This window comes from Zeus faber (assembly GCF_960531495.2).
Source record: "Zeus faber genome assembly, chromosome: 6".
NCBI lineage: Eukaryota > Metazoa > Chordata > Actinopteri > Zeiformes > Zeidae > Zeus > Zeus faber.
This window is the reverse complement of record NC_137201.1, coordinates 24,888,155-24,900,518: the sequence shown is the minus strand read 5'-3', so window position 1 is coordinate 24,900,518 and position 12,364 is coordinate 24,888,155. Positions and strand designations below refer to the sequence as shown.

The following is a 12,364-nucleotide window of genomic DNA, read 5'->3' as shown; positions in this document are numbered from 1 at the left end:
CTATATATTTTATCTTATTCTATAAGTATTCAACTTACTGTATTACGTTTTAGGAGTCAGTTAGTCGGTCTATTAGAAAGGATTTTTTTACTGTATTTTTTTTCCTAGGACATATTGTGTGCTATACCGGGTGCGTTGCATTACATTTCACTGCATATATGTATGAAAGTATGTATATGTATGTGACGAATAAAAAAATCTTGAATCTTGAATCTTGAACCTCGAAAGAAATGTGCCCACCTTGCCGGCTTCTGAGGGATCAACCTAATTGATCACGATCACAATCATAACTCCAGTTCATCACAGCGGCCAGGGGCGTTGAAAAGCGAGCGGACCGCGATACGCGTCAAGAACGCGCCGGACGCGCGGCCTCCTCCCGCGGCGCCGCGGACGCGCCGCGCGCCCCCGCTCGGGGCCAGCCTCCATCCTGGGCGCGCGCGCGCCGCGCGCTCCCGCGTCCAGCCGGCCACAGCCTGTGGAGGAAAAAAAAAGAAGAAGAAGAAGAAGAAGAAGAAGCAGAAGCAGAAGCAGCGTCTGCGGCGGCGGCGGCGGCGGCGGATCCACGCAGCGCGGAGTGGAAATACACGCGGAACGCCAGCCTTTCGGGCGGAAGGGACGCGCTCGCCGCGGTCGGGATCGCGTCTGCGCGGGGGGAGCGGACGAGTTCGGGAGGAAAGTGGACGGATTTTCGGGGCGCGGGGAGGTAAGAAAAGTTGCCGTTGAAAGTGGGAGCGACTGGAGCCCGGAGCTTTCAGTTTGGAGACGCCGCGCACACTTTTATTGAATGCGCCGCATTACACATCTGCCGCTCCGACGGGGCTTTTCGAGCTCTGCTTTTGCGCTTGTATTTTGTTTTGCTTCCTATACTTTTCTGCCTGTCATCGCGTGTATGCCCCGAATTGTTTTGTTTGTTTATTTAAACGTTTGCTGTAACTTCCACGGTGTCAAGGCGATGTTTGTCAACCTGGGACACAATGGGCAGTGTTTACATAACATTCTCTTTTTGCAACAACAAAAACAGAAAAAAAGACATAACAAGCGAAAAATACAAGTCCGAAAATACACAGTAAGGTACAATATTCAGCAAACGAATCAATGAGGTGTATGGAGATGATGTAGCCCAGAGGTAAGTGATGCACGTAGGTGTGTTATTTTATATTGTCTGTGTATCTGTCCATGACAAAATACTCCATCATAGTTAAAAACAAGCCGTAGTCTGTAAATCTTTAGCTTGTAATCTATCTTTTAACAATACCTTTCTGCATTTTTCTTTTTTTTGGGCCACAGTTTGGTTGGAGATATGGTGAAACATATTACTCAAGGTGTCTACAGGTCCGCTTTAAAATGTCTTCAGTTGTCTTCAATTGAATGTGTATGTGTATGTGTGTGTGTGTGTGTGTGTGTGTGTATGTGTCTGTGTGTGTTGATGTGTGTGTGTGTGTGTGTGTGTGCGTGTGCGTGTACATATTCGATTTTGAAAGTCATTAAATAGTATTACATTTAAATATATTGGGTCTTAAATTCAACATGAACGTCAAACATCTTTTCTGCTTTTATTTTTTCCATATATTTATTTGTCAAACTATTAAATGCACCTCCCTGATGCCTGCAGACACCCTGTGACTCTTACTTAGCTTTGAAATCCTTCCCCCGGTGTCATGTTATTGAATCAGTCCTCCATATTTCGGTCCATGCTCCTTCCATGCTTGTGGGCTTTCAGTTGTCTGTGCTCCTGTTGTCGCTGTGTGGGTACCCACTCCCTCAGTGGCTAGTGTCAACAAAAGCACACTTACACTAGTGCTTCACAAGTTGGGAAAAAAAAAAAAAGCCTTTTAGGAGTACAACGTGTCAGATAAGGCTGCTGTTGAAATGTTCTGCTGCAGCAGCAGCAGCAGCAGCAGCGTCTTCATCCCAGTCTGAGGGCATTGTCCCATTGTGACGCTGTGACATCGTAAATGGGCTGAAACACTGTGAAGTCCTCATCGGCCATTCGGACTTACACAACATTTTGGGGAAGGCAGCATTGTGACATCTCCTCCCATTCGCCTCGTCGTTGCCCTCGGGCAGAATCAGTACGTTTATTTGTTGAGGCACACGTTGTAAGAGTTACGACAACTTACTAACAAGTTATTTGCAGTTGCATAGAGATTGTTGGTTTCTCTGCATGCTTTTGTGCCGTTCCACAGTTTCACACCGTTACCATTAAAAAGACCTGGAGTCAGCTCCTGTCTTGGGTACTTTTTGGGAGAGTGTTGAGCTCGCTGCATAGCTCCGTACGCGTACGCGCGGTGAGGGCAGAAGATGTGGAGTGGTTCCAAGATTTAAAATCTGAAGGACATACCTGAGATTCCTTGTGGGGGAACAACAGCTCAGTCATGTTTGTCTTTGGCCAATCTTGAAATTGTTTGCAAGTGGTGTTGTCTCCTATCCCAAATTATCCCAGAAGTTGTTTGCCAGAGCGAGATATTGAGAAACCAGAAACTTTCTGGAACCTTTCTCACTATTTATTTCACAGTCGCCCCTGCACTGAGTCGGTGGTTAAAGGGTTTTTGTAAGGCTGTGCCAGACTCAGAACTTCGTCGTCGAATTGGATTCGGCGGTTCAAGGCGAACATTAAACTATTCGGCATGGAGGAACGGTGAGGGGGCACGGAGGAACGGGCCACGCGGGCACGAGCGATTGATAGAGCTGTCGCTCCGTGCCCCGTCCCCGTTCCTCCAAATAAAACAACGAAACACAGTGTGTTTTTAATTGTTTTGTTTGGAGGAACGGGGCACACGCAGAGCCGTTCAACGCTCGTCGACTTTCAGGGGGCAGCCCTAGGCTTTTGTTTATTTTTCACTGATATCAGGTGTTTATTGATATACTGTAAGTAAAGAAACTTCTCCATTGGTGTCTTTAAAGGGGGGCGTTCCCCCTGGGAGCCTTGGTCACATCATGCCATCTTGAGGAGTCTCACATTCAGAATTGTCCTTTTCACATCATAAATTCCGATGTCGTGCTTTTGTTTGCCCAGAACTTGACCCGTAAAGTGTTTTTCCACATGCACGGACACCAGCGTTTTGTGTGAATTGATCCTCAACTTTTGATGTGTTTTTAAGTTTCACAGTGGTCGTCCTACTACCAAGGAACTTGGTACACACCTTTTATCATCATCACATATTGAGAATTAAACTGGAGATAAGGTATCTGCATGTGATAAGGACTATTGCCCTTACTAATAATGAACGTAGGCAACTGGAAAAAAAAACCCCACAAAGAACCACAGGATAAGCATTTTGGAGGAAAGGAAAATGACACCTGTTCCAAGAGGAGCTTATCTCACGTTATTTCCAATACAGGATCATGTCGAGCTGGAGTTGAAAACAGAATTTTTGTTTTTTTGTTTTTTTTTTGAGAGAGAGAGAGAAATGACATGCGACACCACAGCCCAGGAGCTCCACCCATGCCCAAACCCAGGGCATGAATTGGGGAACAGGTGTGACCCAGAGGTTAAGGAGCTGCAGCCCCCCACCCCAACACCACTCAGACCCCAACACCACACACACACACACACACACACACACACACACACACACACACACGGCTGGAACCAGACTGCCAAAAAGCAGAACCAGGTTTTTTGGATTTTGTAAAAACATGCTGTAGTGTATATACTTGGATTACCTTTGTAAATGCAGCCACAATGTTTTGCTAAGGATCAGACACCCGTTATTTCCCGGTTACTGCTTTCATGTTCACAAAATCACAAAATACCTAAGAACCATGTATCACCGTGATAATTGTTATGGCCTTCTGATAGTGATGCAAGGCTCGCGAACAATCTTTTCAATGGGAGTCGGAAGTGAATCTTCGACTCACAAACTGGAAAATGATTAACTCATCGTTCATCGTTCAGGAAGTCGTCCCTCGCTCGCCGTGCATTACACCCACTGAATCACATGGACTCGGTAAAACGGCTCGTTTTACCGAGTGACTCATCAAGAGCCAAATCTCAAATGAGAGTCGAACCTTTCACCTTTCACCACCTACGAATGGTTGTGACTTTCAGAGTGAAACTCATTCTGATGAGCACAGAGCTGCTATTCTGCTGGGATTGATGAACTGGATGAATTTTTTGACAGTGACCACCTGACGAGCTCACACAAGTGCTTGAAAAGCACTGATCTAAATACCACGTCCCATCAAACATTAAATGGGTTAAGGCCCAGGCTAATCCTGCCTGATAATTCATGCTTAATATCGGCATATAACCAACTTATTTTTGTAACACTTTTCATAATCGGGAACTCGGAATGTTATTGTAAATGGGAAAGGGATGTCCCACCACCTAGACATGACATTATGTTTCATTATGTCGTTGATCAGTCCAGTGCTCGAAGCGGGCTGGTACTGACCAGTACGCAGTACCTGCACTTCTACACTTTTTCTCGTTGGCGTTCTCACAGACTGCGGATGTTCTGTTCTGCCCTCTCAAGTGAACAAATCAAGTGGACATATTGTAAAATATATCATTTCATTGAGTCGGAGCACACTTTGTTTTGGAGCTGCCATGGTGTCACTGACCATGTATGGACCCAGATGGGGGATTTCTTTGGATCGTGGGCATCCGTCTTTGCCCTCTCTATTCTGCCCATTTTTGGTCGAAACACCTGGTTCTACTCATTATCTATTCCACCGGTTCTGGTGCCGTTGTTGATAAAGGCTGCTTCCCGCGCTCTTTTCTCTGATTCAGGTGGATTGGAAATGGTTCTAAGTTTGTATCGGGTCGAGAGACAGCAGGAAGCGAGGCTGTGGTTTGTGTCGGTTGTCCCCATGTTAACACAACATCAAATCTACAGAGTAGTTCAAAACGACGCTATACATGATAAAATAAATAATAATCCATACACTGTTACCAGTGCGTGCCACCATGTTGCCGGGATGTCAGGTCTGTTATCTTGGTAAACTCAGGCGTAAGCGATTAGCTCTGAAATTCCAACTTAAATGGAAACTCAAATAGCCCACCCCCCCCAACATGTGAATAAGGGGAGTACCAGCAAATATTTATTTCCACTTCAAGCACTGGATCAGACACTTTTGTCCAAAGCGAATTAAGTACATTTGTCACAGTATCAAACCACTGTATGTCACGGTCTCAGCTAAACCTTTCCTAGGAAGAAGTAGCGCCACATACAGCTTTAAAAGGCAGGACTCATATGGGATGTTGTGGATGCAAACTTTGTTTTACATTTCATTTCCATTCATTCGTCATTCATCAATGGAGTTTAGCCTGGGAAAGTGAAAGTGCTAAATGCACATAAGCTCACATATGCAGCATTTGCTCAAATGTGGCTGCAGTTGTGTGTTTTTTAATTGGGCAAAATGAAATTAATTGTCTCATTTTGCAAATCAGTAGATGGAAGTGATGAGCAAACTCATTCTAGTTTTGTAAGCCAGAGTTTGGAATTTATCATACAATAGCTTTGAGCTTTAGTTAGTCATTTAAATTCACTATTTACAGTCCTACTCCGTATGCAAAACACTTAAAATGTTTTTTTTTTCCCCACCGGAAAGTAGAACTGGAAAGCAGAACTGCTTCTGAGTTTTCTCAAAAAAAATGTAGCTTAGTATTTACTTCTTCAGAAGCAATCTCCTTTCAGATAGTCAATGGAGCCAGATAAAGTGCAGCTCTGAGCATACTCCACGTCTGAACCTTTGCTCCGTCTCTAATTAAGAGTCCAAACACATTGTTTTGGGTCTTGGGCCTCGATATAATTTGTGTTGGCAGCTCCAGGTTGTGGCTTATTGCAGCCGTCAAACAAAAACATTGCATGTTATGAAAGTCCATTTCTGTTTTTTCCTACGCTCATATAAAGCGCCTATAATCTTTGTGATATAAACTTAATTGAAAGTTTCAACATTTTCTGAACATTTTTAAATGGTCATTGAACCCAATAAGCAGACGACAACTAAATAAAGTAATTCAGAACAAATGGTAAAAAGGGTGTAGTTGGAGTCGTGAGTCTGCAACGTGGCAAAAGTGGTGGAAGTGGCGTTGTCTGTGATTCAAGATTCAAGAGGTTATTTGTCACATACATACGGTCATACATATATGCGGTGAAATGTCATGACACCCGGTAACAATCGTGATTTTAGGTTCTATAATTATATAATGGTATTATTGTCCGTGTTGTATTAAATATACATTTAAATCCTCCGAAGTGAAACTTACCTTAACTTACCTCCAGTACTTACCTCACAGGGTAGAAGTCCTGGCCTGTCAGGAAGGTCCAGGTTAACATTGTATGTCATATCCAACCAGAAAACATAATTTGGTTCTGTTCGGAGCATTGACCGTGATAACCTGTGAATTTGCTTTTAAAAGAAAAAAATAAAATAAAATCACATTGAACTTTAGTGCCTCAGCTGCTTTCCATATGAAGGTGATTAGTTAAGGTGCTGACTTTAATGGCTAAAATATCACTAAAAGCTGGATGTTGCCCCCTCACCCCTCATTAAACTTTGTTCTCTCACTGACGCGTATGATTTAAAGTGCGTCTCCGCGCGGGGTAAGTAGAGTTCAGCTTTTCAACATATTGCAGTCCAACTGGACCAAGACAGTTCGGTCTCTTGTGATTTAATGGTGTCAGCCATTGTCCTGGTGAGCTGAATGGTGCAGGGTGCGACAGGCCAGTCGGACCATGGGAATGGCTAAACCGCGGCCTTTTGCGCGCTGACGTCTCCCAGACCTCTCACCTGCCTCTCCTCTTGTAAAAACCCCCATGACATCTTGTTAACGTCTCATTTAAGCAGGTGATTGATGTGGCTCTTTGCAAATATTTCACCTGCTGTCGCCTTTGGGCAGTGGAAACTAATTGCCTGTGCGCATAACCATGCAGCATGAAGCTGTGAGTTCTACCTTTTTTATTTTTTATTTTATTTTACCCCAACAATGACCTGGTGGTCACAGGAGTGTAGGAAACACCTCTAGGTTTCTCTCCAGGCCAGTTGGCTGTCTTTCAAGCTGAGCTGCCGATTGAGCTTCCAGCCTCTCAGAAGTTGAGCCTCAGTCGCTTCTTTTGATGAGGAAACTGTATCTTGACTGAAGCTGAAGTCACTGTATCGCTTTGGTTCAGGGTCGTTTCACAGATGGAAATGATCTGAGTGATGATAGATGCTGTGTCACCAGTGACATTTTTGTTTTCTTCGTGTGCCGTCTTATCACCCTCTGTTTTCCAAATGGACTCCCTGAACCCAAGCAAAGTTCATAGATTCATCTTTGTTTACTTTATTAGCCTCGATGAAACGCTCTATCTGAGTTTTAATAGCACTGTGATCTTGTGCTAGTGATGGACTTCTGTCTGAAAACAGACACCAGCTCACAGCCCGCAGCTGAAAGAGGGAAAGCCAATAAAGATCTGACGGTATCTAGTAGAGATCGAAATCCATCCCTGGTTGAATCCCGCCTCAGGGCTCGGTCACACAAAAGCACTTTTGGTAATTAAATCTGTGTGTGAAAATGATTGTCAGAAGAAATTCACCAGACTCTCTACATTGTATGTGACACGGCATTTCAGCCTCTCTCGCTGCTCCATGTGTGCTTCACTCAAACACCATACGAACAAATCTGGGATCAGGTTAAGATCCCCCCGGCATCCACAGCGCTGCTCCAGTCACGAAAGTCCTGGCATCAGTCTGGACCCCTGGCGGCCGCTGTTGCTGACTTTCTTGACCGTCTGAGTCACTGACTAACCACCTGACAGACTGTTTTATTCTAGGTAAAAAAAAAAAAAAAGCCACTGTAACAGAGCCCTTTTGTGTGAATAGTCAAAGAGGATCTATTATGATAACCCCCTTTTTCAGTGCCTGTGCACATACATTGGGGTCTCTGATGGGCCTACTAACACACACACACACACACTGTGAAGTAAGACGACCCAGTCAGTTTCTTGTGGGGTCCCTATTTCAGAAAACATGTGATTCGACAAGCCGTTCAGATTTGTGTCTCACTCCTACGTCACGTTGAGACGCGTTCGAATTAGAACCGCCCCCCCATCTGAGTAACTCCACCCACAGCCGGAGAAATACCAAGCGCCTCCGGGAACTGCTCCGTTGGCTTCACAAACCAGCACAAATCTTTTAAAAGAAAGACCAAATACCAAGTGTCCGTGACAAAACTGCAGAGGAGAAAAGTTTTAGTGTTAAAAAAAACCCAAAAAGAAGGCATGCAGTAGGTTAACTTTCGGCTGCACCCCTTTGATCCACCGAAAACAAAACCAATTAAAACAGTGTGTTTTTATTGTAGCTGTGTTTATTGTATTTTCCAACATGTCCCAATTGAAAGAAACAAAAAAAGCCCTGTTGCGTTGTCCCCCATAAGCTTGAAGCATGGCCAAGAAAAGTTGGAACAAACCTTTACATGAGGCCTTGTAGATCTAATATGGGTGAGGATTCAGCAACTGGAATTGATTATTTCTTGCCTCAAATTTGTTAAGAAACATATTTTTGTGGACTGATAAGGTGAAAAAAGTGAAATTTTACCTACTTTAGACAATGGGCTTACAGAACAGTACAGGAGGGGTTTTGAGGTATGTTAGAATGGCTAGAATGCATAATCTGAGTGGCATTTTCGGCAAGAAACTCCAAAGACATGTTTTAGGGACCTCAGAAACCCATATTAACCTGTTGAAAAGGAGTATAATAGGTCCCCTTTAAGACCTTACTCTCCAACCTTTACCTAAAACCTGGACAGAAAATGTCCCGTTCTAGTCAACCATAAGGTTTGCAGTCTGAACTTGGAGCCTTTTTTCACACGTTCTCATATAACCTACAGTATAATTCTCAAGTTTCAGTGATTCTTGCAGAGATCCAGGATTTATTTAATCCCATCTACTATTTATTTCCTAATTATTTTTAGGGGTTATTTAAGGAAGTAGTCTTTTTTTCTGAATTGGTTCTATTTTCATGGTAGAAAGAGCTTATGGTTCTTATGGCATACAGAACTTGAGAACGTATTGTATTGTTTTTCATTTTTTATTTTTTGGATTGCCTCTATTTTACTATGTTTGATTCAAGGTGTTTTGAGCCAATGTTGAATTATTAGGAAACGTATGCCTCAAATCATCCAAGGCCTTGCGATACCCCCACCCCTTATGTTCTCAGGCACCCCGGGTTGGGAGTCACTGATTTAGGGGTTCGGATTGAAACACGGACAGCCAAGTAGAAAGTCCTCTCTTTTGTGCCTCTCCATCCTAGTAAATTGCAGATCCATTAGGTCTTGCAGCTCAAGCATTGCTATAATATTGATAACACAGAATTGAGCATTTTCGCCTCTGGCCCATTTGGGAGTCAACCGCGGTCTACTGGGCCCATGAATTGATTTCTCGAAGGTCACTTGTTCGTGGAGTCAATGGATCAGCCTAGATTAAAATGGAGCAAGAAGTGTAATAATTCCTCTGAAGGCTGATGAAATGAACACAGAAGAAACAGATTATTCATGTGGGCAGGTGGTTTACAAAAAGTGGTCTTCATTCCCAAAGAGAGGGATTCATAGCTATAGCCCGGCTTTACCTTATCTACCTCCAGATAATTGGAGAGCAGGTTATTAATTTGTAGTTGCACCGGTGCTGTCCATACACCTACATAAAAGTGGGTGATTTAAAGTACAGAACAATACAAAAATGGGATATTTGTTGGAATTTAAGATTTTTTTTATTTTTATTTTAAAAAGTTAAAAGGTGTAAAAATGTTTTTATATTAGTCTGCCACAAATAACTAGTGTTCCGCTCTGTGTGTATGACTGTGAGGAGAGGGGGGAGATGGAGCTTCATGTTCATATATATATATTTTTTAAAACGTTTCACAAAAAAAATCAAAATAAAATAAAGCCAGTACTATAGTTAGTTATTTTAGTGTAGAACAGGTATAAACAGTATTTTTCACACATAATTAATAATAGTAAAATAATTTGTTTAAATAAAACCTCACAGTCAGACCAGTGCGTGTGTGCCGTGGCTCTGTGAACCTGACGTGACAGTGGGTGCGCTCCCTTCCAGCCATGGCACCTCCCGGCGAGGGAGGAGCATAGGAAATCTCTTACATGGAGGGGGAAACATTTGCTGGTGGCAGGAGACGGCAACTTAAACAAACAACACCACATAAAACTGTTCAACTTGACCAAAAATACAACGGCTCATCACCCAGCGGACTCGGTTCTCGGAACCCTCAGTCATAGCACGGTCATATTGTTTGGGTGATGCCTCTTTTCCATTTTGGTTTGGTCGAACAACAAGATATAATTCTTCACCAGGTCTGCATGTTTTATAAGGATTCAGAACATTTAGAGGAGCTATGCTTGTTAGTTGTATTTTATTGCTAATTGTATTTATACTTTATATTGCATATCTATATTTATATTGTTTATTGCTGGTATTTTTTTAATCTCTTATCTCATTCATGTCTTATTCAGTTCAGTTATTCAAAGTTGTGATTTCACCATCTGAGGTTGACACAATTGCAATTTTGTTGTGCTTGCACAATTGCAATAAATTTCTTGAATTTAATTTAATAAAACCTGGAAGTTGTGTGACGCTGTGAGGCTAAGGAAGGCAGAGTGAATTTACACTAGCTTGTTAGCTTGCATTTCAGATGTGAGAACAGTGAGGTTTTAGTCTGACACATAAGCAGGCCTCAGCTGCCCACAAAGCTAGTAGGACCAGTCAAATGAAGGTTGCTGCCCATTGGATTCCCATGAAAACGATGTAGTATCCTCATACATTCTGTGTTGCTATTCTGCCACGTAGTGTTTCATGCATTAAGCGTTTTTCTATCTATGAGGAATTTCTATCTAGCAATTTCAGTTAAATACTGACAAATTAACATAACCCAACACAATCAAATCTGATCAGCTGTCATGCAATTTATATTGTATGATTTCAAGTGCCACTTGCCATTGTGTGAGATGCCTGCAAGATCTCACGGAGCAATTAAGGGATGCACCGATTATGAAATTCTGGGCTGATACTGATGTTTAAAATAACAATTTGGCCCATACCGATGTTTTCCGCGTTCCAATGAACACAGCATCAGTTCCTCCTCGGAGCGCTGCAGAGAGCCGTGTCCGCGTCTTCTAAAAATCGATCGTCGTTCTCTCAGACGGATAAAAAAAATTTCAAAAAATAAAATAAAAAATGCTAAAATAGGTCGCTAAATATACTTTGGCGGCTGTTAATATATCTGGGCTGCCCAGCCAAGTAAAGTCTATACGTGGTGTAGGAGTCAAAGCATCTAAGCCCTGTGTGTCAATCATACCTTCAAGTGTACATTATACATAGATATGATATTTACATAGATGATACAGGTTAAAAATTTACTGGTAATGATGTTTACAATAGACGAGCTTAGGGAACCTTTTTTAAGCCTTCCTTTGACTCCGTTATACCAAATACAAAATCATTGCACTTTTACCCTTTTTGTCCCTCTGTCGTTTCTGTAGTCCAATGTGATTTGACCCCTTTCTGTCCTTCCTGTCCCTCCGTACTTCCTCACGTGCACACTCACAGGGTTTAGCTTCAGCCGCTCGTGCAAAAAACACGCTCTCATCATCATTATCATCATCATCATCATCATCATCATCATCATCATCATCCTCCTTTAATGGGCGCGGGGGAGTCAGTGGCACCTGAGAGGCGGAGCAACACAGTTTTCTCACCGTATTTGTGATGCATGATTTAAGGAATTATTACTTAACTTTGGATTTACTTTTGCTAAAGAAGATTTTGTTGTAGTCATTTGTTGTTACCTGTGGAATAAACACTTTTGTTCATCTTTTTACACCGGATTTTCTCAGAAGAGTGCAATATTGAGGAGTAACCAACTGATTCAACTTCCACCTAAAAAAAACCCCCAAAACAAAAAAAAAAAACAACTTCCACCTAAACGATCAGCTCCCACATGTGGGAAACACTGGATGAACATCGGCCACTGCCAGGGGTGAATGTCAACTTATTTGCCGATAGGCCGATGGAAGTCAGCAATGCGAATATCGGCCGATATGATGTACGGCCGATAAATCGGTGCATCCTTAGAGCAATTTGAACCATGCAGGCTGGAAGACAAACAAGTACATAGCCAGCATTACTACCATAATGCATCATCTCATTGTCACAAACAGTGACTCGCAGAAAGTTGCTTTTTCAGCCCAGTTGTTCCTTATTCTTGGCAAAACAAATGCACGCAGTATTATTCAAAATAGCTCTAATCGTTTAGAATTGAGAAATGTAGTGTTTAACCCTGGAAACATTAGTGCTTATCTGAAACTCCTGGTAGAGGCTTTACATTAGTCTGTGGTTTAAATGAGACTATGGCAAGTCTGGTTTTAATC

At 42.6% G+C, this 12,364-nt stretch overlaps 1 long non-coding RNA gene across 1 annotated transcript in view; it reads left to right on the top strand.

The window, feature by feature from the left end:
• Positions 1-476: 476 nt before the first annotated feature.
• LOC307231687 overlaps positions 477-12,364 on the top strand; it is an 87,284-nt gene continuing 75,396 nt past the window's right edge. Inside the window, exon 1 of the long non-coding RNA XR_013844208.1 lies at positions 477-703. This is a non-coding gene — a long non-coding RNA (uncharacterized lncRNA). The remainder of the gene's footprint in view (positions 704-12,364) is intronic.